The sequence below is a fragment of the Panthera uncia genome, chromosome D1, assembly GCF_023721935.1.
Source record: "Panthera uncia isolate 11264 chromosome D1, Puncia_PCG_1.0, whole genome shotgun sequence".
Lineage (NCBI taxonomy): Eukaryota > Metazoa > Chordata > Mammalia > Carnivora > Felidae > Panthera > Panthera uncia.
Window position 1 is genome coordinate 71,650,556 of NC_064808.1, and position 23,081 is coordinate 71,673,636.

Genomic DNA, 23,081 nt, shown 5'->3' on the forward strand with positions numbered 1-23,081 from the left:
TCTCTCTCTCTCTCTCTCTCTCTCTCTCCCCCCCCCCCTCAAAAATAAACAAACATTGAAAGAAGGTAAAAATGAACAGAAAACATTTATTTAATAATAAATTAATAATTAGTTAGCAATTTTATTTAGCTTAATGCACAAAACATAATTTTATGTATAATGATTATAAAAGTACTAATGAGATGTTTTATATTCTTTTTCATGCTAAAAATTGTGTCATACATTAAGTTTCTACCCCCAAATGAGGGTACGTACAGTCATTAGTCAAAATTCAGTGTGCATTTTACATTAATGGCACATCTCAATTTCAGTGCTGTTTTCATCAGAAATACTTCATCTGTATTAAGATTTCATAAAATTTATAGTTGAAAAAATGGATTCATGTATCCAAGTTGTTCCAAACATATTTAAAAGTTTTCCCAAAATGGAATCAAATGACAGTTTTTAAATTTATGTTGAAACTATTTAAAACTAAGTAGAATTGAAAAGACCACTGCTGAACCGGCTACACATCGCATGCTTAGTAGCCACGTGTGGACGGTGGCCGGCATATTGGATGCCGAGGGCTGGATTCAGAAGCATTCCCAGCGTGGGTGTTCGACTGAGGCAAGGTCTTAATCAGGAACACAAGGCAGAGCAGAAGGAGTTGGTTGGCATCTGTCAGGGACACAGTGGAAGGAAACTGAACTGAATGACCGCTACCTTGATCTGAGTTCATCCAGTTTGGCAGAAACCCCATCCGGTGGTCTTGATGTGCTCCCTTCCCAGAGGCCTTTGCCCCAGTGCTAAGTTAATAAAACAGGGCCTGAACATCTCACTATGCCACTTGTTTTCTCAAGTTCTTCTCTAAAAGTAGACATGATTATCACTCCTCAAGGACCCATTCCATTTTCTGAATAGATAAACCCTCTTTTGGAGAGACAGATGGCTAGACCTGTTCCATCCGCTGAGCCTATCTACCTTGTTAAATGAGTTGTGAGTGCCTTACAGGTAAAGTGCTGGAAGCAGTTCTTGCCTTCATTGTCTTGGCCATTGTCCTCATCCTCCTCCTCCTCATCCATGTCTCTATCTTCCCTTTCTCCCTATCAGTCTGTCAGGCCCTCACTATCCAAATGGAACTCCTGTTCTGGGGTAGAGGAAACAGAATTCTCACCTATCTAGCTATGGAGTTTATGGAAAAAGAAAAAGAAACTAAACATACCAGGCATTTTTACCTAACCCTCATGGAGGGAAGGCTGGTAGCTCTCCCTTCCCTCTTTTAGAACAGTCGAGAAAACTGAGATTCACAGAGGTGAAATAGCCCAGGACTGCACGGCAGGGCTCAGATGTAACTCCAGGCGGAGCCTGACTCCCAAGTCCATGCTATTTCTGCTATACATTTCTATTGGAATATAGCTCTCAGGGAAGGTAATGACACATCATGTCCTCATTGTCATATGATTGTGTCATACATTAAGTTTCTACCCCCAAATGAGGGTACGTACAGTCATTAGACAAAGCAGCTGGTACCAAAAGTACTTTCTTGTTCCTTGGTTATAACATCATATCCCTGAACATCAAATAAGAATTCTGCCTTCACCTTCTCTTCCTAAGAACGCTCACCAATATTATCTCCTAGTTTTCCTCGTTGTTTCCTCATAATTACCCCTATTTGGCTGATGAAAATTTCAGGAAGTTTCTGAGAGGACGAATAGTCCAGTGTTGGTGTCGGAACATTGGTTTCCTGAGGAATAATAACTCAGGAGGGCTGCTTGCTGCCTGGGTTCAGGCTCCCTGTTGTAAAGTCAAGAGCATAACAGGAAAAAAAAAAGTGTGAAGCTGATGGTAAAAGATGGCCTCGTTCCCAAAACGTGAGTGACGAGTGCTGATTGACAGTGATGAAGACACATTGCAGGGAGTAGCCAAGCGGGAGAGATGATGGAGCTCCTGCCAAGTGCACTCAGAAATCTCAGACTGGACCTCCTGCATGTGTGGACACCAACCCTGGGCACATGCTGCTCTTACATAGTAACTGAGGAACTGGGAACGTACGAAGGAAAAAAAATAGAAGCAGCTGCCAAGACTTAGACCAAGAAATGGGGCTTTCATTCAGCCACACGTTGAGAGTATGGTTGTAATCTCCAGGTGGCATATCGAAAAAACATGAGAGGAAAATGAGGCAAGACTTAGTGTAACAGTGATATGCACCACTTAAGGATTTCTTTTGGGGGGAGGGGTCTGAAAAACTGTAGGGAGCTCCATATGGGTATAGCATATAATAATAAAAACCCAAATAATTCATTGGATTTCTACTGCTGTTTATTTATACAAAGCGTTTTAGCATCTAACCTAAGAGTAAATTGCTGATTTGAAATAGATGAACATTTGTGCTGAGGGGCAGGTTTTATAAAGGTGTCCTTAAATTTTGTTTTTAATTTTATTCATTTATTTTGAGAGAGAAAGTGCACACAAGTGGGGAAGAGGCAGAGAGAGAAGGAGAGAGAGGGAGTCCTAAGCAGCTCCATGCCATCAGCACAGAGCCTGATACAGGGCTCGAACCCATGACCCATGAGATCACGACCAGAGCCAAAACCAAGAATCAGATGCTTAGCCGACGGAGCCACCCAGGCGCCCCTATAAAGGTGTCGTTAAATCATGAAAGAGATGATTTCCTAGATTAATGTTAGACTGGATAAAGATACCAAGAGCATTTAATTTTCTTTGACATCTTACCACGTGGTGGGGGCTGGGGTAGCAGTGGCAGCAGCCGGCAGGGGTGGGTAATGAGATAAGCAGGCCTTATGCTTTTGAGGTTCAGAGCAGAGGTGTGTCCCCTAAGATATCCAAAAGTGATAACCAGTCCTATAGCCAACAGCAGTCATGGTTACCCCAGACTCCATCCCACTTGCTAATGGTAGTCACTTTTTGAGAGTGATGGTAATTTTTGTGAGTTCGTGTTATGCCAGAGGAGAATGGGGAATGAGAAGTTTGGGTCTCTCATGCTGTGATTTAAATTGTGGTCTTAAACTGTGGACTTGGCCCTTCCCTCCTCTGTGTTTCACAGCTTTGAGGCACAGGTAAATAATAAATTCAACTGTCACTGACCTCATGGGGTGAAAGGCTTTCGTCATATAGGTTTCACCCAAAATTTGCTCCGAAACATCATAAAATATATCTTGTTCGAGATTATGTCTTAAACAGCAATAGCTGTCTTCACCGTGGGGCTTCTTTAATATTTAGATCCAGTGACAATAAGAGTAGTATCAACAGACTTAGTAAAAGTTAATCTTTTAAAAAATGTTATTCTTGGGGCACCTCAGTGGCTCAAGCTGACTTCAGCTTAGGTTAAGATCTCACAGTTCAGGTTCGTGAGTTTGAGCCCCACCTTGTGCTCTGCATTGAGAGCGCGAAGCCTGCTTGGGATCCTCTCTCTCTCCCTCCCTCTCTGCCCCTCCCCCACTCATGCTTTCCCTCTCAGCCCTCAAAGCAAATAAAAATTAAAAATAAATAAAGCTAACTAATTTGGATGTAAATTTAAAAAAATAAAATTGAAAATAAATAAATACATAAAAATAAAACGTTATTCTACTTTTCTTTCTATGTTCACATATATATTTTAAGCTGGGCACTTCATTATATAAGTACATGATAATGTAGTAAGTACATGATAATGAAGCAGAACTAGTCATGGGATTGAGCTGAAGAAATGTGCTGAGTGATATTGGAAGTGGCTCAGAACCCAAGAGGAGCTGCTTGGAGTTAGGACAGGAGGCAGAGGTGAATAAGGGTAAGGAGAGGTAGGTCTTTAGGGAGGGCCTATGTGGTAAGCTGTTCAGGCACAGATAGTCCAGGTTCACATTCAACGCCCAATTACATCTGAGTCAAAAGTATGAAGAAATATTAACGGAATAAATTTGATAAATTGTGGCCGCATGAAGGGGATAGAAAGGTGTGTGGTCTTTTGAACCTTGGTCGTAGTCCATAATGTGTCCGGAACTGCCCCACAGCTCTGAGGGGAGATGTTGTTCCCATATGTGGTGAAGCCTTGAAATGAATGCAATTCCAAGATCCACATCCTGCCTGCAAGGACCCCCTAGAGTCATGAAGACAGTTTCACACATGGATTCCGAGGCATAATGGATAGGCATTAAAAGTGTGTGGTTGGCAATGCTCCTATATTGCACTGGTGGTTTGTGTTTGTTTTTTTTTTTTTTTTCTTTTTCTTTTTTCTGTTAGAGCATGTTGACACATGTCCACTCAAATAAATAAACGTTCCCATCTCCACCGATCTGTTTGGAAGCGTCAAGAAATTCACTTGGGGGGGAACTCATTTGTCTTTAGAAATTGAAAAAGCAAATGTTTCAGAAAGAACTGGAGAGACAGGAGGGGCGTTTTACAAATGGTCAATAAATCAGCATCTAATTTTTTACTAAAATAAGCACCGGCTCTTTCTATAGTCCAGTCGGAGATTGTGAGAAAGGAATTATAAGATGGAGAGACACAAAGAATCTTTGTGCTTTGTTTGACAGCCGGGAGACCTTCAAGCAGATGTAAGATGTGTGCCCTACACATCTGTGAATGTGGGTGATTATTATACAGAAAAGTGGCTCTCCTTGTAGCCAGGCAGATGATCTGTGTTTCTCTTACCTCTGTACCGATATTATTACTGCTATTACTGTAATTATTAGAATGCCATTAAGAGGACTGACCAATATAAATATGGAAGGAGCTATGTTTTATGAGCATAATCCAACGACATATCTATTCATGTTGACACTCTGCTTCTAAGTTGCTAGTGTCTTGTCAACTAATGTGGTGTGTGGAGGGCATCTGATACCCGGAACGATTATCAGGAGCAGACACAGGTGTGGTATGAGCCTTGCACAAGCAGAAACTAGGCATAAACAGTTGGGGGCATAGAGTGCGTCTTCCTACGTGTTTCCACCTCCCTCACTCTTAGGTGGTGAGAGAATTTACAAAGAAAAAGCTGCCTCTACTCTGAGGTCCACTCCTATTTAACCTGATCCCTTTAGAATTAGAGGTCAGATTCTGTGTCTCCCTCTCTCTGACCCTCCCCTGTTCATGCTCTGTCTCTCTCTGTCTCAAAAACAAATAAACGTTAAAAAAAAATTAAAAAAAAAAAAAAAGAATTAGAGGCCGAGTTACGTTGTTTTCTGGAAAAGATAGTAAACTATTGACAGCTGAGGTGACAGCCCGAATTTAGCTGTCCGTGGTCAGGGTTGCAAGTGCTTGGGCTTTCATGCAAGGAACAGTAATCGGTTTTAAAACATTTAATGAGTACACAAACACGAAATCCTCATGATTAAGTTGCCACAGAACACACATTTCCCCTCTTCATGTGCCCTGCACACGGAAGTCTTGATCCTCGAGTGTGGCAGGAGGGGTCGGGACCAGGAGAGAAGCCGGATGAGACCAGAAAAGAAGGAAGGTCTAATCTGTGCAATTTTGTCACTTCACTAAGTCATTTGTCATGTTTCATCACGTCACCCGGAGTTCTCTGTTCCTTACGGGGCCCGAGTGATCAGCCCTGAAGCTTTTAGCTTCCAAGGTGATAGCAAGACTCTGTGTAGCCAGGAGCAGAACACAGGTGTCATATGCTCTAAGCCCAAGGAGAGAGCCATTTCCACTCAGCATGCCTTTATATAGCATGTCCTATAGGGATGGTCCCGCTTCCGATAAACCCCCAGTCCAGCACAGGACTGTGACTTATGAAGACGGCGGTAGGGCAGGCTGGAGAGGGTAACGTGCATCAGAGGCGTGAGCTCCGTGTTCTGGGAACCCAGAGGAGGACGTCGTTTATCACTGAGGGGTGCCATTGGGGGAACACATTAGGCCAAGATGGGATTTGGGATGAGACCTGTAATGGGTCAGATTTCAATCAGCGGAGTGAATGCGGGCAGGAAGGGAATGTTACGCGGAGGAAGTGGCAGCCACTACCTAAGGATGTGTTCAGGAAGCGACGAGTGGTTTACGTGGCTCGAGAATCCAGGTTGAAGGCGCTAGGCTGGAAAGAGGTGGAGACTAGACCACGGTGGCCTTTGAAGGCCTAGATGAGGAGTCTGTGCTGGATTCTCTGGGCGGTGGAGGAGCCAAAGGGGGTTACTGCAAGGAAAGTGACAGACCTGCAGCTCGGGAAGAGAGCAGCTGCTGGTGGACTCCAGACCCACTGCCACCACCACCACCTGCTCTCCTGATCTGGAGACCTGAATATCTAACTGCCTCTGGAGTAGCTCGATCGGGATTTCCCATGGAAAATCTTGCATCCACCATATCCCAAAGGTTTTACCACTCTAAACTTAATCCTCCTTTTTGGAAAATAGCACATCTACCCACCCAGTTGATCAAACTAAAAGAAAAAAAAAATCTCTTGGGGCGCCTGGGTGGGTGGCTCAGTTGGTTAAGCGTCCGACTTCGGCTCAGGTCAGGATCTCACGGTTCGTGGGTTTGAGCCCTGTTTCGGGCTCTGTACTGTCAATGCAGAGCCTGCTCAGATCCTCTGTCTCCCTCTCTCTCTGCCTCTCCCCTGCTCATGCTTTCTCTCTCAAAAATAAATAAAAACTTTTTTTTTTAATTTTAAAAAAAGAAAAAAAATCTCATCATCCTTCAGTTCCCGTCTCCCACTTCCCACATCAAACCAGTCATCACATCTGTTAGATTCTCACTCCCACTTCATGAATCTGTTTAATTCCTCTTCCTGAGCCCACCCCGTTGCCTCAAAGCGGGCCTGCATCAGCCAATTCAGTTTTGGTTTTTTGGGTTTTTTGTTTTTTGGTTTTTGTCCTCCCCAGTTCAGGCTTCATGAGGCTGCTAGTCTGAAGACAGATAAGCTCATTCACCACTGGCTCTAAAATCACCACTGGCTCTCCATTACCAAAGGATAAAATCCTGCTGTTTAGGGTCTCAAAAACAGCCAATTCAGTTTGGCCTCCTCTACCTTTTCTCCTTTCAAGCCTGATACCTCTAATCAACTCACCCGCGACCCACGCGTGCGTGCGCGCGCGCACACACACACACGTCTGGCCTTGTGTTTTCCATTTGCACGTGCCTGTTTGTGTCTTCATGCTTTCATATAAAATGCATGCTCAGTATGACATGCCCTTTCCCTGCTTGGCAAACTCTTATGCATCCTTCATAACCCAACTGGATTCTTTCCCTGTTTCCTCTTGTTAGTAGTTCACTGCTGTATGCTCCAGCAGTACATGGTGCACAGAGTGGGTAGGTTAGCATTCTAAAGCTGTTGCATTTTAACAAACTAATTCTTCGTGTCTGTCTCTCCCACCAGGCTATGAACTGCTTTATGGTAGTGATTCAGTCTGAGTGATATTAGTTCTTTTGTCGTCTAACCCACAGGAGACACTAATAAATGTATGTGGAATGAATGAAGGACGGGGGTGACCACAATCAGAGTCTTGGCGTGTCATTGAATATTGACGTCCCATTTCTTAACTAGGCTCTCAAGTCTCCTATAAGTTTACTTCTTAATTTTTTCTAAAATGAATCAGAGATAAAATATCTAACACATTGCACTTGGTGACTGTGTCATTTCCACCAATACTCACACACACACACACACACACACACACACACATTTTTAAGAGGTAATTTACATTTCTTTAAAGACTAATAATGACCGGGGGTGCCTGGATGGCTCAGTTGGTTAAGCGTCCAACTTCAGCTCAGGTCGTGATCTCATGGTTCATGAGTACAGGCCCCACGTCAGGCTCTGTGCTGACAGTGCAAAGCCTGCTTAGGATTCTCTCTGTCCCTGTCACTCTTCCCCTCCCCGACTTGTGCTTTCTGTCTCTCTCTCAAAATAATAACATAAAATAAAATAAAATAAAATAAAATAAAATAAAATAAGATAAGATACAACGTAGCTTACCTATCAGGAAATATGTAATTAACTTGATATATATTTCCATCCCAGAATTTAAGAAAAAAAAATTTTTAATGTTTGTTTATTTTTTGAGAGAGAGAGAGAGAGCATGAGCAGGGGAGGGGCAGAGAGAGAGGGGGGCACAGAATCTGAAGCAGGCTCCAGGCTCTGAGCTGTCAGCACGGAGCCAGACAGGGCTCGAACCCATGGACCATGAGATCATGACCTGAGCCAAAGTCAGATGCTTAACCTACTGAGCCACCCAGGTGCCCTTCCATCCCGGAATTTTAAACACTAGGTTGACTTTTGAGCCTTTAAGAAAATATCTTTCTTATACAAAATATTCAAATATTAGAATGTTTACTTATTTGCTTGCCATTTGAAGTGGGTATTTTTATTCATTTCTGTTAGTGCCTTCGCCATGACTACCCCCCATCACCTACACTCCCAACAAGGGTAGATGGCTTATTTGTTTTGAATCTCTTTTGCAGATTTTGATTTAATGAAGAAGGAACAGTATCAATTCGGTCATATTTTTGGTCTGAAATTTCTACTCTACAGATCCCCACCAAGGAGTCACATTTGCCTCATTTGTCACCCATGACAGTTGCCATGCTGAGTTGTACTCAGACTCCTCCAATACCTCGTTAGGTCATTTTTATCCAATTACGTTCTACAGTGAAAATCACTTTAATGCTGTGACACAGGAGAGCTTAGAAGAGTCTCTGTTTGCCTCAGAAGTAGATGAAGATCCCCCGAACCTCCCACAAATGTACGCAGGCACTTGTTTTGACTGCCATGGCCCCACCGTACCTGACCTCACGTTATCACTACTGTGCTGTTGCCAGAGAGGAATGGTTGACCAGATGCATCTCACACCATGACGTTGTCAAGTACAAAAGAATGATTCAAGTAAAAATCACAGATTTTTGAAAATTTAACAAGTACCAGCTATAGTTACATTCATCTGGTTCAACTGACAGCAAGGTTTCTCTTTTTAATTAATGAAAAGAGGAAAGAAAATACCCAAAGTAGGAAAGGCTAGTGATAGCAATGGATACATTTCCCAGAGAGCCCCTGAGAGAGTTCTAGGGTTTCTGTCACTTGCCCGAACTGAGTTGTGGCAGAAGTGATGTCACCTCAGTTGCTGGTCCCCGAAGCCCTAAAAATTAAGAGAATGACCAGAGATCGGTCAAGTGTGAACTCAGTTGTCCTCACGTCCTGGTGTGAGCTCCAAAGTCCTGGGGGATGGTCTGTATGCACATATCCTCCTTTCTGACTCAGTATGGCCCTCCCTTCTCTGTTCTTCTCCACCATGCCACCCTGAGAACCTCCCATTCGTACTGTTGTGTAGCCCCGATCTCTTGAGGATGCTGGCATTTGCTGTGGTGGGGAGATGCAGGTTGCTGTAACTGGGTCTTTCTTTTCTTCCACTTCAAAATCACTTGTACTCCAAACTGATCTTTTACCTTTTAGCACTGTATTCTGAAACACCACGTCTGCTTCATTTGATGCGAATTTTAGGACATTGCCTGTTGGCAGGTTGCTGCTTTAAAAAGAGGCTCAAGAATAGTTGAGTTTTAAAAATAGTAAAAATAGTGAACCAGGAACATCAAGGTCGAGAGGAGTCTAGGTAAAACATCCGTGTGTGAAATGGAATTGATAAGCACATTAATTTGGCAAGATATAGATAATGCTTGGTAGATTGATTTATCCATATTTCGTTTCTAAACAGATAAATCCTAAGGGCATTCAAGATATATCCTTAGGGGGCAGGTGGCTGGTGCAAAATGTTCTGTAAGGTAAGAGATGGCAGTATGACACAGCACTTGGGGGGGAGGTAGGAGTGCTGAGAGGTAGTAGTCCAGCCTTGTCATTGACTGCAGGAAGCCTGCAGAAGGGGCAAGTGCCTGAAGCCGAAGCACAAAGGTTATCCTGGGTCAGCCCGAAAGTGGCCCAGACCCCAACTGCTCATGTTCCGTGGCCACCTAGAACTGCACAGGAAGCTGAGGTGCCTAGCCCAGCTCTGTGCCCAGGAAGAAGAGGGAACCGGCTATGGTGAGCGGCCGGCTATTGCCAATGCAGGACCAGGGGCCAAGACGCATCATCTCTGGGCCTCTGTTCACTCACCTGTAAGATGAAGGGGTCATATCCAAGGTTCTGTTTGTAACTCTGATGTCTGCAATTCCAGCTCAGTGGCAGATCTGATTCTGCTTCGCCATTTCCAGTTCCTTCTTAGAGGAATTTTCCAACACTTACATTTAAAACATCAACTAAAAGCTGCTGAGAAGTGGGCTACAGGGCTTGTGTTCTGTCCGACCTCTTCCCTATTCCCATCACGTGGGATGAGGTGGGCTTTTCTTGCTCTCCCCTCCAACCCCTTTGCCCTTTCCCCTCTTCTACTTAACTCCAGCAGCCTTGTAAACAAACACGACAGAAACAGAAAACCAAGAGGACATCAGCACATCGCCATCACCCCTCCCCTCCAAGGTAGTTTTGAATACGGGCCAACCCCCTTTAGGATGGAGGCCAGTCATTCTGGCAGATCCCTTTGGAATTTTGAAGCCACAGTGCTGACAGTTGAGCCTGTGGTGAATGGGCCTGCAGAGGAGCCAGTGCTGATTAACGACATACACACAAGCTGCCCAAAGAATGTTGGCTCTTGCTGGGGCGGTGATGTCATCCCTAGCAACAGGTGGCAGCCCTCTTTCTCTGAGCGCTCCTTGAGAAGGTCCTAGTGTTCCCAGTCATGAATGAGGAACAATAAGGCGACCACAGGGTTAACTGCCACTTTCACTTGCTCTTTTGTGGAGCTGGGGCCTTTCCCATAGAAATGTCATTGGCTTGAACTGATTTCTTTTTTTTCTGCTGCCCAAATGTCAGACGCTCATATAAAAGTGGATCATGAGCAACTTTCACCACCGAGGCCTTTTCAAAAGCAGCATAGTGATGTGTGTGATTTCCTTGTGCAAATAGAAGTGAAGCCGCCTCTGGGAAGGGTAGTGGGATGTGAGCCTGCCTCAGGCTCCCCGTTAGAAAAGATCATCAGGGCAGCATGAAACCTGCATTGATTGCTAGGCCGGGATTTTGCCTTTCTGTCTCTTCTGGTTTGGAAGCACAGCATGTCTCCATGACTGGGTGGCAGGACAACAGAGTTAAAAGAATTCCCTTGAAGTTCTTACAGACAGTTGCCAAATGGGGCTTCCTCATAGTAACCTGTGTTAAGATTGAGGTTGGCCAGGGGCGCCTGGGTGGCTCAGTCGGTAAAGCGGCCGACTTCAGCTCAGGTCATGATCTCGCGGTCCATGAGTTCAAGCCCCGCGTCGGGCTCTGTGCTGACAGCTCAGAGCCTGGAGCCTGTTTCAGATGCTGTGTCTCCCTCTCTCTGACCCTCCCCCGTTCATGCTCTGTCTCTCTCTGTCTCAAAAATAAATAAACGTTAAAAAAAATTAAAAAAAAAAAAAAAAAAAGATTGAGGTTGGCTGAACGTGACCTAAATTGATAGCTCTCAATCCTTTTACAAATGTGCACATCCCTGGTACCTTCCACATACTCAGGAAGACACAAGGGAGAATGAGACATGATCCTTCCCCACAGAAGATTTTGTATGTCAGGGATTTGGTGTGTAGGCCTGGGAATCTCTGTTTACGGCGATCTGGGTGGTTCTCCTTCACACTGGCCTCGGAAAGTGGTCTGGGCCTTCTCGGCAGAAACAGAGATTGCAGTCAGGGTGGAAAATAGCATGAGCCTTAGACTCGCACAATGAGGGTTTAAATCTGGATTCTACTGTCTGCAAGCTGTGTGACCTTCTCAAGACATCTGAGTTTCCTGAACATGGCTTTCCATTATCTGTAAACAAGGAAAATAGTTTCCTCCTCGGGGATCATTGTGAGGTTTAGAATAGATGTGTGTCACGCTCCTCACCTGTGCCTAATGGAGGGTAAATGTCTTAGCAAGTAGGTCTGTCTTTACACGAGGCCTGTTTCTTCAGTGTCTTATCTGTAAAATGTGAGGGTTCGACCACATGACTTCTGGGCACCTTCTAAGCTTTAACATTCCGTGGCGCTACCCTGGCATTGGCGTCGGTTTTCAGAGGGGGTTGTGTCCAACACGTTCCCCAGCCTGGGAAGGAGTCCCTTGGCTACACTGAAATGTGGAAGGCATAAACCAAGTAGCGCAATGACGCATCAACACCGAAGGCCGTCCGTGTGCGGACATAACTGTCTTCCGTGACTTTCATTTATAAGATTATCGGGGGTTCTGTAAAACCTCCCTGGATTTCCAAGACACCTTTTACAGTACCAACAACCATGATTTATCTGGATCCTTTTTCAGCTTTTTTATGGTTTCACTCTATTCAGTGCCCTGGGATAAAGAGTCGAAGTTGACTCTTGCCATCTCAAGTAATACTTTCTTTTACTTGTCGTAGGACCCGTTCTTTCCTCTCTCAGAGCTCGAGCTTGGTTTCAAACACACAGATCCCGGCTCCAAAGCTTTCTGGCTTTGTGATCTCACACAGTCACTCAGTAAGCTGAGCCTCTAGAGTGGTGACCACAAAATCTACATTGGGCAATTGCTGTGCAGATTAAATGAAATAACTTGTGTCCTGTGCTCTGCAAGGGAGCTCAACACACGAGAGTCCCCTTCTTAATTTCATGTCCATTGTGAATCTACAGGTTTTCACCACATCCCTTCTTGTGCCTGTTTCTCCCAGACCTAGTCTGTCTTACACAGAATTTACACTTTGGACCCATTGATCACCAGTTCCTCAGTACTTAGCCTGTCTTTGTTATGGCCCACATGAGCCAATAGCCCATTTGCCCGTTCTAGTTAGGATAAGATGATTAGTCCTCTTAATCAGAGGCTGGGTGGCAGTATGACGATATAAAGAACATGTGCTTTGAAGGCAAGCAACCCTGGCTTCCAAGGTTACTGGCTACCAGCCTTAGGGAAAATCATTTAACTCTGTCCCTGATCCATAACATGGGAACAATCATGCCAGCCTTGCAGTGTGATTGTGGAGATTACATAAGAGCATGTAAATGAATTAGCAAGGCAGCTGGTATTAATGCCATTCAAAACAGGCAGCATGGGCTATAGATGGAAAATAGATCAGAAGTCAAAGACACAATTTAAAAAAATTGTTTCAATGTTTTTGTATTTTGAGAGAGAGACAGAGAGACAGACAGAGCGTGAGCAGGGGAGGGGCAGAGAGAGAGGGAGACACAGAGTCCCAAGAAGGCTCCAGGCTCAGAGCTGTCAGCACAGAGCCCGACACAGGTCTTAAACCCACAAGTGAGATCATGACCTGAGCCGAAGTCAGAGGCTTAACTGACTAAGCCACCCAGGTGCCCCTCAAAGACTCAGTGTTACCAACATCCGGCCACGTGACTGGAGAAGAACCATTTAACCGTTCTGTATCTGTTTTCTTGGCTGGCAAAAGGCATAATAATTCTTCTCATATGGGTATCATAGTGGGGTTTTCTGGCTAAAAGGAGATAACATAAAAGTGGTGTCAGAATTTTTATTAATGCTCTAATTCTTCTTTTTGGCACTTCCCAGAGGTGGCTTTTCTTCCTAATGACTTAGCATCTGCTTTAGAGACATGCTTTTGAGGCATGGGAGGTCTCCAGTATATCTTCAATGAATATGTTTGTGGTAGGCATTTTGGTTGAAATTACTGCTTTTCATTCTGGAGCATTCCTTCAAAGTAGAGTTCCCATTCACAAATTTCCTTTGACTCGATGTTAATCAGTATGAAAACCAGTTAGACAAAAACACTGTGCAGCCTTTGCTAGATATGGATCTGCAAATGCCTTACATGTTTCTTTATTAATGAAACACAGCAAATCGCATCCTTTTAGAGGATACTCGAATTACCTCTGGGAGGAAGTACTTTGTTAATGAGCTGAACTGCCTTGCTTAGGAGGATGAGTTGTGTTGACATATCAGATATCCTTTTGAGCCAACGTGCCTGAGTGCCTGGTTATTGAGGCCAGACAGTGTTTCATGACACAAGTTTCCTGAATTCCATTGCCTGAAAGTATCTGTAGCAAAGCGGGAACTAGATTATTTACACTATGATAACATCTGCTGAAGAAATGGCTTGAATTTCAAAAGAGAAAAAGCGTTTTATAAATGGGTCACACCTGTGGCAGGAAAGCGAGACAGGTTGGGGTGGAAAAGTGTCTGGACGCAGAAACACTCTGTGTCTAGTCAGAGCTTACTCATTGGACAACAGGAAGTATCAGGAAGCCTCCAGATCCCATGCTGATAATCAGTCACGTCACTCCCTTCCTCAAAAACCCTTAAGTAGCTTTCCATTGCTGTAAAAATAAATTAAAAATAAAAAAACCCTAAACTCAGCATACAAAGCCCCCGCCTGCCCCTCCAAGCCTCATCCCAACCCATTACTCACTGGCTTGCTCTTCTGAAGCCACACTGGCCGTCTTGAATTTCCACTGATTCAGCAAGCTCTTTCCAACCCCAGCTCGTTACCACACGCTGGTTCCTACCTACGATGTTTTCTCCCCACTCAGTTTGACTAAACTGTGGCCCAGCCTCCGGAACTCACCTGTAAGGCCTCTTACTCAAAGTGGCCTTCGTTGTACACTCCAACTTATATGAGGTCCTCTTTTATCCATTTTAACTCATTCCCTGGTTTTCCTTCCAAGCACTTACTGTACTGTCCAATCCTATATTTGTGTGCTTATTTGTTTCTGACTAGACTGTATTTTCTGTGAGGGCAGGGATCGTATCTGTTTTGCTCCTCATTATATCCTTTTTATCTGAGTAAAATGCTTATAGCAGCAGTGGCTTATTAGTAACTCTTAGAACGAATTAATGAATGAACGAGATATTTGGCAAACAGGACAAAACATACAGTGGGTGCCCTCTTATCCCCAGACATATCAGCCATCTAATCATGGTTCACTTGACCTGGTATCACCATATTTGAGAGACCCCTTTAGGGTCAGTCATCCTGCCCATTGTTAGATGGAAAGTCTAACAGAAGCATCTTGATAGCAGAAATGGATTTTGCAATGTTTCCAATCATTGGAAACCCTGAAGTAAATAACTGCAAAGACTGCCCTTTGCTTCAAATGGTTGTGGTTTCTGATGGATCGAAAGTCTCGGGCAACCATATTGTTGTTTAGTCCCCAGTAACCTACATAACCTGGAAGAATGAGGGCAGGTCTCAGTACTTAATTAGAATTGCAAACAAACAGGGGTGCCTGGGTGGCTCAGTCGGTTAAGCAACCGACTTCGGCCCAGGTCATAATCTCATGGTTCGTGAGTTCAAGCCCCGTGCCGGGCTCTGTGCTGACAGCTTGGAGCCTGGAGCCTGCTTCAGATTCTGTGTCTCCCTCTCTGTCTCTGCACCTCCCCAGCTCATGCTCACACTCTGTCTCTGTCAAAAATAAATAAAATTAAAAATTAAAAAAAAAATTTCAAACAAACAAAAAATGCCAGTTGTTCCCACATCTTATACAGATTGGAGACCTTGTTAAGAGGAGAATGGCCACAATGGAACATGGTCTGAAATCCTTGAATCAAAGTGAGGAACTGGAACACAAGGATTATTCTTGAAAGACAAAGGAGAAATCTAGTGTTTGCCATTAAGTATTCAAAGAGGTACTGTGTAGAACAGAAGATTTCTTTGTGTTTTGCTGAGGGACACACTAGGAGGACATTACAGGGATATGCATTTCAATCACTACAAGGAGGAACTGGTGGTCCCTTTTGGGATTCAGAAGTGAAGGATGATCTGTCTTGAAGCTGAGAGAAGAATTCAAGTAGAGGCTGGTTGACCATCTGGTAGGAATATTGCAAAGAATATTCAGGTATTGATTCCAAGATACGCTCTAAAGGTCTTTCCAGCTCTAAGAGTTGGTAATTCTTATTCTGCTTGGGGTTATTGTTAAAAACCATTTGTTAGTTTGATTTGGCTTTGGATTTAGGTAAATTTAGGACTTGGGATTAGAAGGTCAGGCTAATTTTCTAAATTTAGTTAAAAGGGGACTTAGACTGAAATTAGGGGCACCTGGGTGGCTCATTTGGTTGTGCAGTCAACTCTTGATTTTGGCTCCATGATCCCAGGGACGTGGGATAGAGCCCCATGTCAGGCTCTGCACGGAGTGTGGAATCTGCTTGGGATTCTCTCTCTCTCTCTCTCTCTCTCTCTCTCTCTCTCTCCCTCCCTCCCTCCCTCCTTCCCTCTGCCCCCTCCCCTATTCATGCTCACTCTTGCTCTCTCTCTCTCAAATATTTTTTATTTAAAAAGAAAGAAATAAATAAAATGAAATTAGATTATTTCCTCAATTTTACATAAACAACTCATACTCAGTACTCTACAAATAAGTCATAACCTAGAAAGCTTTTTCCAAGTGTTGTTTTTATTTGTATTTTTACTGTTAAGTAGTCAATCATGTTCAGTTAAGCAAACACTGATGAATGCCTACTGTGTGTATTCATCTTACAAATCTTTATTGCATATTGACTCTGGGCCAGACTGTGTTAGACAATGAGAACATAGGCCTTGTCATTAGGAACTCATGGTCAAGTTCTGACAAGTATGTCAGCAGTAATAATTCCTGCAGTAAGCGCTGTGATAGAGTTTGCATATAGCAGTATGTGAGTGCAAAGAACATTATAGAAGTCACCCTGTGTGAGAATATGGGATTAGGAAGCCTTCCCACTATAGGTGAATTTCTAGGAACCCAGATGAAAAGAAGGATGAGACTTTTTTTTCTCTTCCATAAGTTTGCAATTAAATTGGTATTTTGTCCAGATGATGCCTAAATGTTCACAAGGTGTTATGTTAGTTCTTTGTGTTAGACTGTCACCTTATTTTCTTAGCTCTGATGAGATCACTACATATTATCTTTCTACCTAGTCTGGACTCTAGTCCTAGAGCACTCCACAGCTCCCAAGGACTCTAAGTTCCTGACATTTAGGACAAGAAGAGAAAGGAAGAGATTTATTGGTGTGTGCTGTAGTGCACGGGGAAGCATGCATCTTAGTGCAAAAACATTGCAAATATGGGGTCAATATGTGACTACTCTCTTTTCTTCCTTACCCACCCCAGTGCTGCCTCTTGGTTCTGAATTGTGCTACTTTACCTTGTTTCTTAAAGGTACCAAAGGATCTTTAAAAATATATAATCAAGGGTTTTGGAAAGAGCAAGATAAATAAGTTATGTTCATTAAGATGTCTTTATAATTAGCACCTTTTCTGGGAATGAGATCTGCTAGGTTTTATTCCTTTTTCCTCTTCTGAAACTGATCTTCTGACTCAAGTTTTCTTATCATTTTAATGGTGTAAAAATGTTACCCTGACAGTGTAAAGAGGTGACCTGAGAATTTATTTCCTACAACTTGAGTAATTGAGAAATGTAATTCTCAAGCAGGAAGCATGAATGTTACTCTCTTTGTGATCCTTGAGAAACACTTATCTTCCATTTGCTCTACTGAGAAGCCAAACGAGCAGTACGAAAAACCCTTCTCCTTAGGTTCAGAGAGAGTCTCATTCGTTCAATTGGAGAAAGGAAACAGTTCCTAAATGCACAGCTAGGTCATTCAAGAATGTACTCTTTGTGTTTGTATAGTGGTGAACTTCTTGGTACAGAATAATAAGGACCTCAAGTCCATCTCCGCAGAGCACTTAAACTTACAACTCAATGGGTAGCAATTAGGAGAAATTTAAAGCATACCTGGGAGGCTCCAAAAGTAAATATTTCTCTGGGCAGATGTGTTATAGCTGAATTAACTGGGTGTTTGTGCAACAGCAATGAATCGGAGAGATAACAGTCTTTATTGCCTGTAGATGTAGCCTGTGATTTCAAAATACAAGTGGTGTTAAATGTTCCCAGTAGAGGTTCAAGCAGTTTTCTGAGCAAACCATTGCCAATGCCAGGTTATAATCATACTGCCTTGGGTTATTTGTCCAATTCTAAGTAATGAGGTTCCCATCACCCTCCATTTGAGGTGTGTTTATCTTACAAGAACTTGGGTCAAGTTGAACTTAATTTTCACTTGACCGTTCTCCACTAAGAACCATTCCTAAAGGAGTAAAACAAGATTCATTTCCCTCATATTATTCCTTGTTTAAAGTTTTTGCAGGAGAAAAACAAATGATCTCCACCTTTAGGTTGATTGGGTAATTTGGGGTCATGCCTTCAGCCTCTTACTGATGAGAAAGCTGTAAGCAGGGTGCTGCTGTCTGGATGCTCTGATCTTTTCTGCTTTCATCCGGAGACCACTTGATGGGAGCAGCCTTTTGTGAGATGTCTTTCAGGGTATAGTAATGGGAGAGGGGGGCAATGAGTGTAGAGCTTGAGACTACAGGGGCCAGAGAAAAGAAATAGGGAATGCCTGTAAAGCAGTGAGCAGCAAATGTATGTACTAGTTTCCAAGAACTGCTACCTTTGCCGTAATACAATGCATTTCAGCAAGATAAAGGCTCTATTGTAACTGGAAGCGGTTTAGTTGTGGTCCGACCGAGGCCAGGATAAGGCAGGTATTCACATGGGCTCATCACTGACTATGCTCCAACCTTCATGCTATGTATGGTCGTGATTGATATTTCTAATAATCCTATAAGGTTGATATTTTAGAAACAGATGAGGAAACACAGTGTGTCCAATGTCACATAGAAAGTAAGTAGCAGACCTTGGGCTAGAATCGTCTCTCTGATTCTGGTCATCCTAATGTAGATATGGCTGAGGTCAACATGATTGCCATGAGGGCATTTCACACTCTGGCACATAAAATAGCAGGCATTATACCCAAAGGGTCACGCATGAAAAATTCCTGATGGTGATGATCCCTAGTTCATAGCCTGAAGGCATTCACTGCATTTTTGTGGAGTGAATCAGTGAATGGGATGAAATTTAAACCAGGTTTTGAAATGGGGAAGGCTGAGAAGTATGTGTTAATCAAATCATGACTATTTCACAGATTGTGAAAAGGTTGGAGAGTTTATCATTACATATCCTTTTTTATTTACATCTCTATACTGAGACCTGAAGTATGCGAGACTCTAATCACTATCCTATTCTTGTTAAAGTACCACTTTTTATTTGAAATAGCTCTTTTAAAGTTGTCTTACTTGGATCCTCCCATATTTATTACTTCTCTCAACTGGTATCTGTGAAAGCACTGTGCCCAGGCACAGTGCACAGGAAAGTCAGGGCTAGTAAAAGGCTGAGCTCTGATCACAAAAGACCCTGAACATCAGATTGAACCGGGGTTTTACTCAGTAGGCTACTAAGTAATGGTGGTAGGACAGTCATGGATGATGATAAATTGATGAGCTGTGTGGTTAGATAGCTATTATTATACTGTTACAGATGCAGACATTGAGTCACATAGTGGTTGTATCACTTACATCAGAGTGTAGAGTATCGACGGGGCAAACTGACATAGAGCCTTGTTCTCTGCACTCTGGAGCTTTCTCCACCGCCTTCAGCTGCCATCTTTCTTACCAAATGCCACAAACACTTTACCGCAAAATAAGGATAGGGCAAAAGAAAAGAGATAGTTGGAAACTTCTGCCTATTGAGTTGCTGCAAAAGACCCTCGTTTATCCAGGTGGAAGAATACAACTGAGTAAAAGGGGTATGGAAGCAAGAGATGCTTCCCCTGAGGAACAGAGAGCTGTTCTAATGATCTCATGTGCAAGAGGTTGAAATGAACTCTGAGATTTGAATTCCATCGTTTAACTCTAATAAGATCAGATTTCTTACCCTTCACAGTAACCTCTTTGGTGTGATGGTAGAAGTTACACCCATCTCCCTCAAATTTCCTGCCCAGCAGGGTGCTGACCTCCATGCACTGCTATGCAACCAAACTTCTAACTGACCTTCTCTGTCCTGGTTCCTGGGTTTTTGAAAGAGGATAGAAAATTCTTAGGTTTTCCTGAACTTCCATACATCCCAAGCTCTCTATTTTCGAACTAACAAGTTCATTGCTTAGCAGTTACAGGTAATTAGGTAAAATTCTAAAAGTGAAATATATTTAATAGCAACATGAGAGAATACTTGGCAGGTGCCTTTGTCCACATCTCATTTCATATTCACAGTGGTCCCATGACACAGATAGGAGCATTCCCATTTTTTGGGCAAAGAAACTGAAGTTCAAGGTGACTTGAGTCACCTGCTCAAGATCATTTAGCTGGAAACTAGGAAGGCTTGGAAACAAACCTGGATATTTCTGGACTTCTGTCCACTGTCCTTCAGACTAGTTCCCAGATGGAAGGCTTCTTTTAGTCATAGACTCAAAACCAATACTTAAAACATTTACTATGAAAATTATAAAAGAACAAACAGCATGCAAAATATTTAAGTGCAAGGACAGGACTTCAGCAATGTATTTTGCACCAAGTCATTCCTTCTTCCGTTCAACAGTCATTTATTGAGGACCTACTATGTGCCAGGCACTTTTCGAGGAACAGCAGGTATGGCGGGGCATAAGACAGGGGCTCCTATTTTTTGTAAGACTGGCCTTCCAACAGAAGGAGATAGACAATAGATAAGTGAACAGGGGTGCAAACAGAATAAATTCAGACAGATACTGTCAGAAGAAAATAAAACCAGAGGGGAGAGATTTTTGTCAGGGTGACCAGAGAAGAGAAGTGTTCTCTCACTGAAGAGGGGATATTTGAACTGAGGTCCATGTGATTGATAAAGAAGATATCAGCCATGCAGACATGGGCGTTGGGTACATGGAGAAGGATGCTGCTAAGGAAAGGCCAAGGTTAAAGGCCTAAAGCAGGAATAAGCTTTCCATGCTCAAGGAACAGAAGAAATTGCAGAGTAGCTGGAACCTGGTGATAAATATCAATACTTTGGTGCATTGAGTTGAATTTGTTAAGTATGAAGACTTTATTTCCAAAAGAGTAGCAAGAGGGGAGCTGATGGAGGACCTAACCTAAGGAGAGAAAAACTCAGAGAAGAACTAGAAATCCAAATGGTGAAGGTCTTGGCAGAGTTTTTAGGAGAAGCATGACATTTGGATTCCTTTAGGATCTCCTTCGACTGATGGGGGCCGGGGCGGGGTGGGGGTGGGGCATTGACATTTAATTGGTTTGATCCTACAACAACAGTTCAGTGGCTTAGGACAAAAACATTGTCCACACATCAAATTTGCATTTTTCTGAAGCACTATTTTAGTGGAAAGGTTGGATGTGGCCCCAGACCCACTGGGAACTAAAAAGCAAGTGTAGACTCTGTATCTGTAGATACTTTTCCAGTAAGTGAAATAATGAATGGGAGATAGAATAAAATATGGAGATGAGAAAAACATTCTGTGCTTTTCAAATATTTTTGTTAAATGACCAAGTAATTTTTAAAATTTTTAAAAAATTTTTAATGTTTATTTATTCTTGAAAGACAGAGAGAGAGCGTGAGCAGGGGAGGGTCAGAGAGAGAAGGAGACACCGAATCCAAAGCAGGCTCCAGGCTCAGAGCTGTCAGCACAGAGCCCAATGTGGGGCTCGAACTCACGCACCACAATATCATGACCTAAGCCAAAGTCAAACGCTCAACCGACTGAGCCACCCAGGCACCCCAATGACGGAGTAATTTTAAATGAAATAGCAGAAGATCAAATCGAATAGGAAGAGGAGTCTCGTATCCTCATAGTTAAGGATAAGAATTCTGGAATCAGATAGCTTGATCAAGTTTCAAATCTTTCTCACTAACTGTGTAACCTCTAGCAGGTTTTCTTGGTTTTGCTAAGACTCAATCTCTTCCATCTGAAAAACGGGGGTGGTAACAGTGTTGAGCAATTTAGTAATGGACATTTAGAATTGTATTATAAGTATTGCCTATAAAGTGTTAAACGTATCCTGGTCACATAGAGAGTAATCAGACAGTGCTATCAGTTGTTAGCTAGATCACGGAGAAGCTGACAGGAGTTTTTAGAAATGTGTGATTATGTGAGGAAGACAAAAAGAAGCCATAAAGCAGTTTCGAATGTTTTTGACCAGTTATTACCTCGTCAGAGCTAAGCATTATGGAATCTGGTAAGTCGCTGCCTCTCTCTGCACCTTAGTTTCCCCATCTACCAGCCAAAGCAGATGCCAGGGCAAGAGAGCAAATGCTCTCATATGCATCCTGCCTTAACAATCTGTTTGATAAGTTAGTCCCATAGACCTGGCACTCGGGTGTGATCTAAAACTAGGGTGACCAGTCCTCCTGGTTTGCCCAACACTGAGGATTTTTGTGGAATGTAGAACTCGAATTTTTAAGGCTAAAATGGGACAATCTCTGCCAAACTGGGATGGTTGTTCCCTGTACAAAAGTATTGCTCCCAAGAGGAAGCAAAGGGAGTGGTGAGGAAAGACTCTATTTCAGTGGTGCATGACTGGCGTTCTCCTAGCATCCCCTACCCATTTCTTTGTTAGACTCAGGTACTGGCTTATAATGTGGTCTTGGCCTCTTTATTGTGAGCCTTACAGGGAAGGAGAGGAGACTTTTGCCATTGGCATCTGCAGTGCTGTTTCATGACATGTAAAAATATAAAACACTTCCATGTTAACAGTTAAGAGAACACCTTGCAGCGCTGACTGAGTGACCATAAGGTATTACTTTCCTTCTGTTCCCAATCATAAGTAACATAAAATTCCAGAGTTTCCCCTAAGGCTTCTTGAAGTAACTCTGGGACATAACTAGGGTCCCTCTTGCCTGTATGTTTTCCCAGTCCCACCAGAATATGGTGAAAGGCTCACCTATCTTTGTCCACCTGACAAACTTCTCATTCCAACCCAAGAGACCCCATCCTAGGAGGCCTCTCCCTGTACCTCCCAGGTTGAGTTCAAGGCAGACCCCTCTGTGTCCATGTTACCTTTTCTCATAATTCTACCTGAGCCTTCAGTGCCTTGGCTATAATTATGTGTTCGCTGCCTGCTCCCCATGACTCCCAGCCTTCTCTGAACGCGGGTGCCCTGGTGCAAACTCAGCAGTGGGACTAGACTATACGTGCTTCGTGTTATGTTACAAACCCAGAGTCCAGAATGGCTATTGAGACTGTGGAATGCATCCTGCGCTCTTTCCCATCCACCACTTTGGTTTGTTAATGCAAAGCCTTCTATCAATTTTCTTTTCCATGGGAAAAATGAAACCCATTAATATAATTTCAAACCTTAGTCTCTCTAGCTTGCGCCCCAGGTTTCCAGGTTTTCTACTGCCAGGGCACCAATGTGG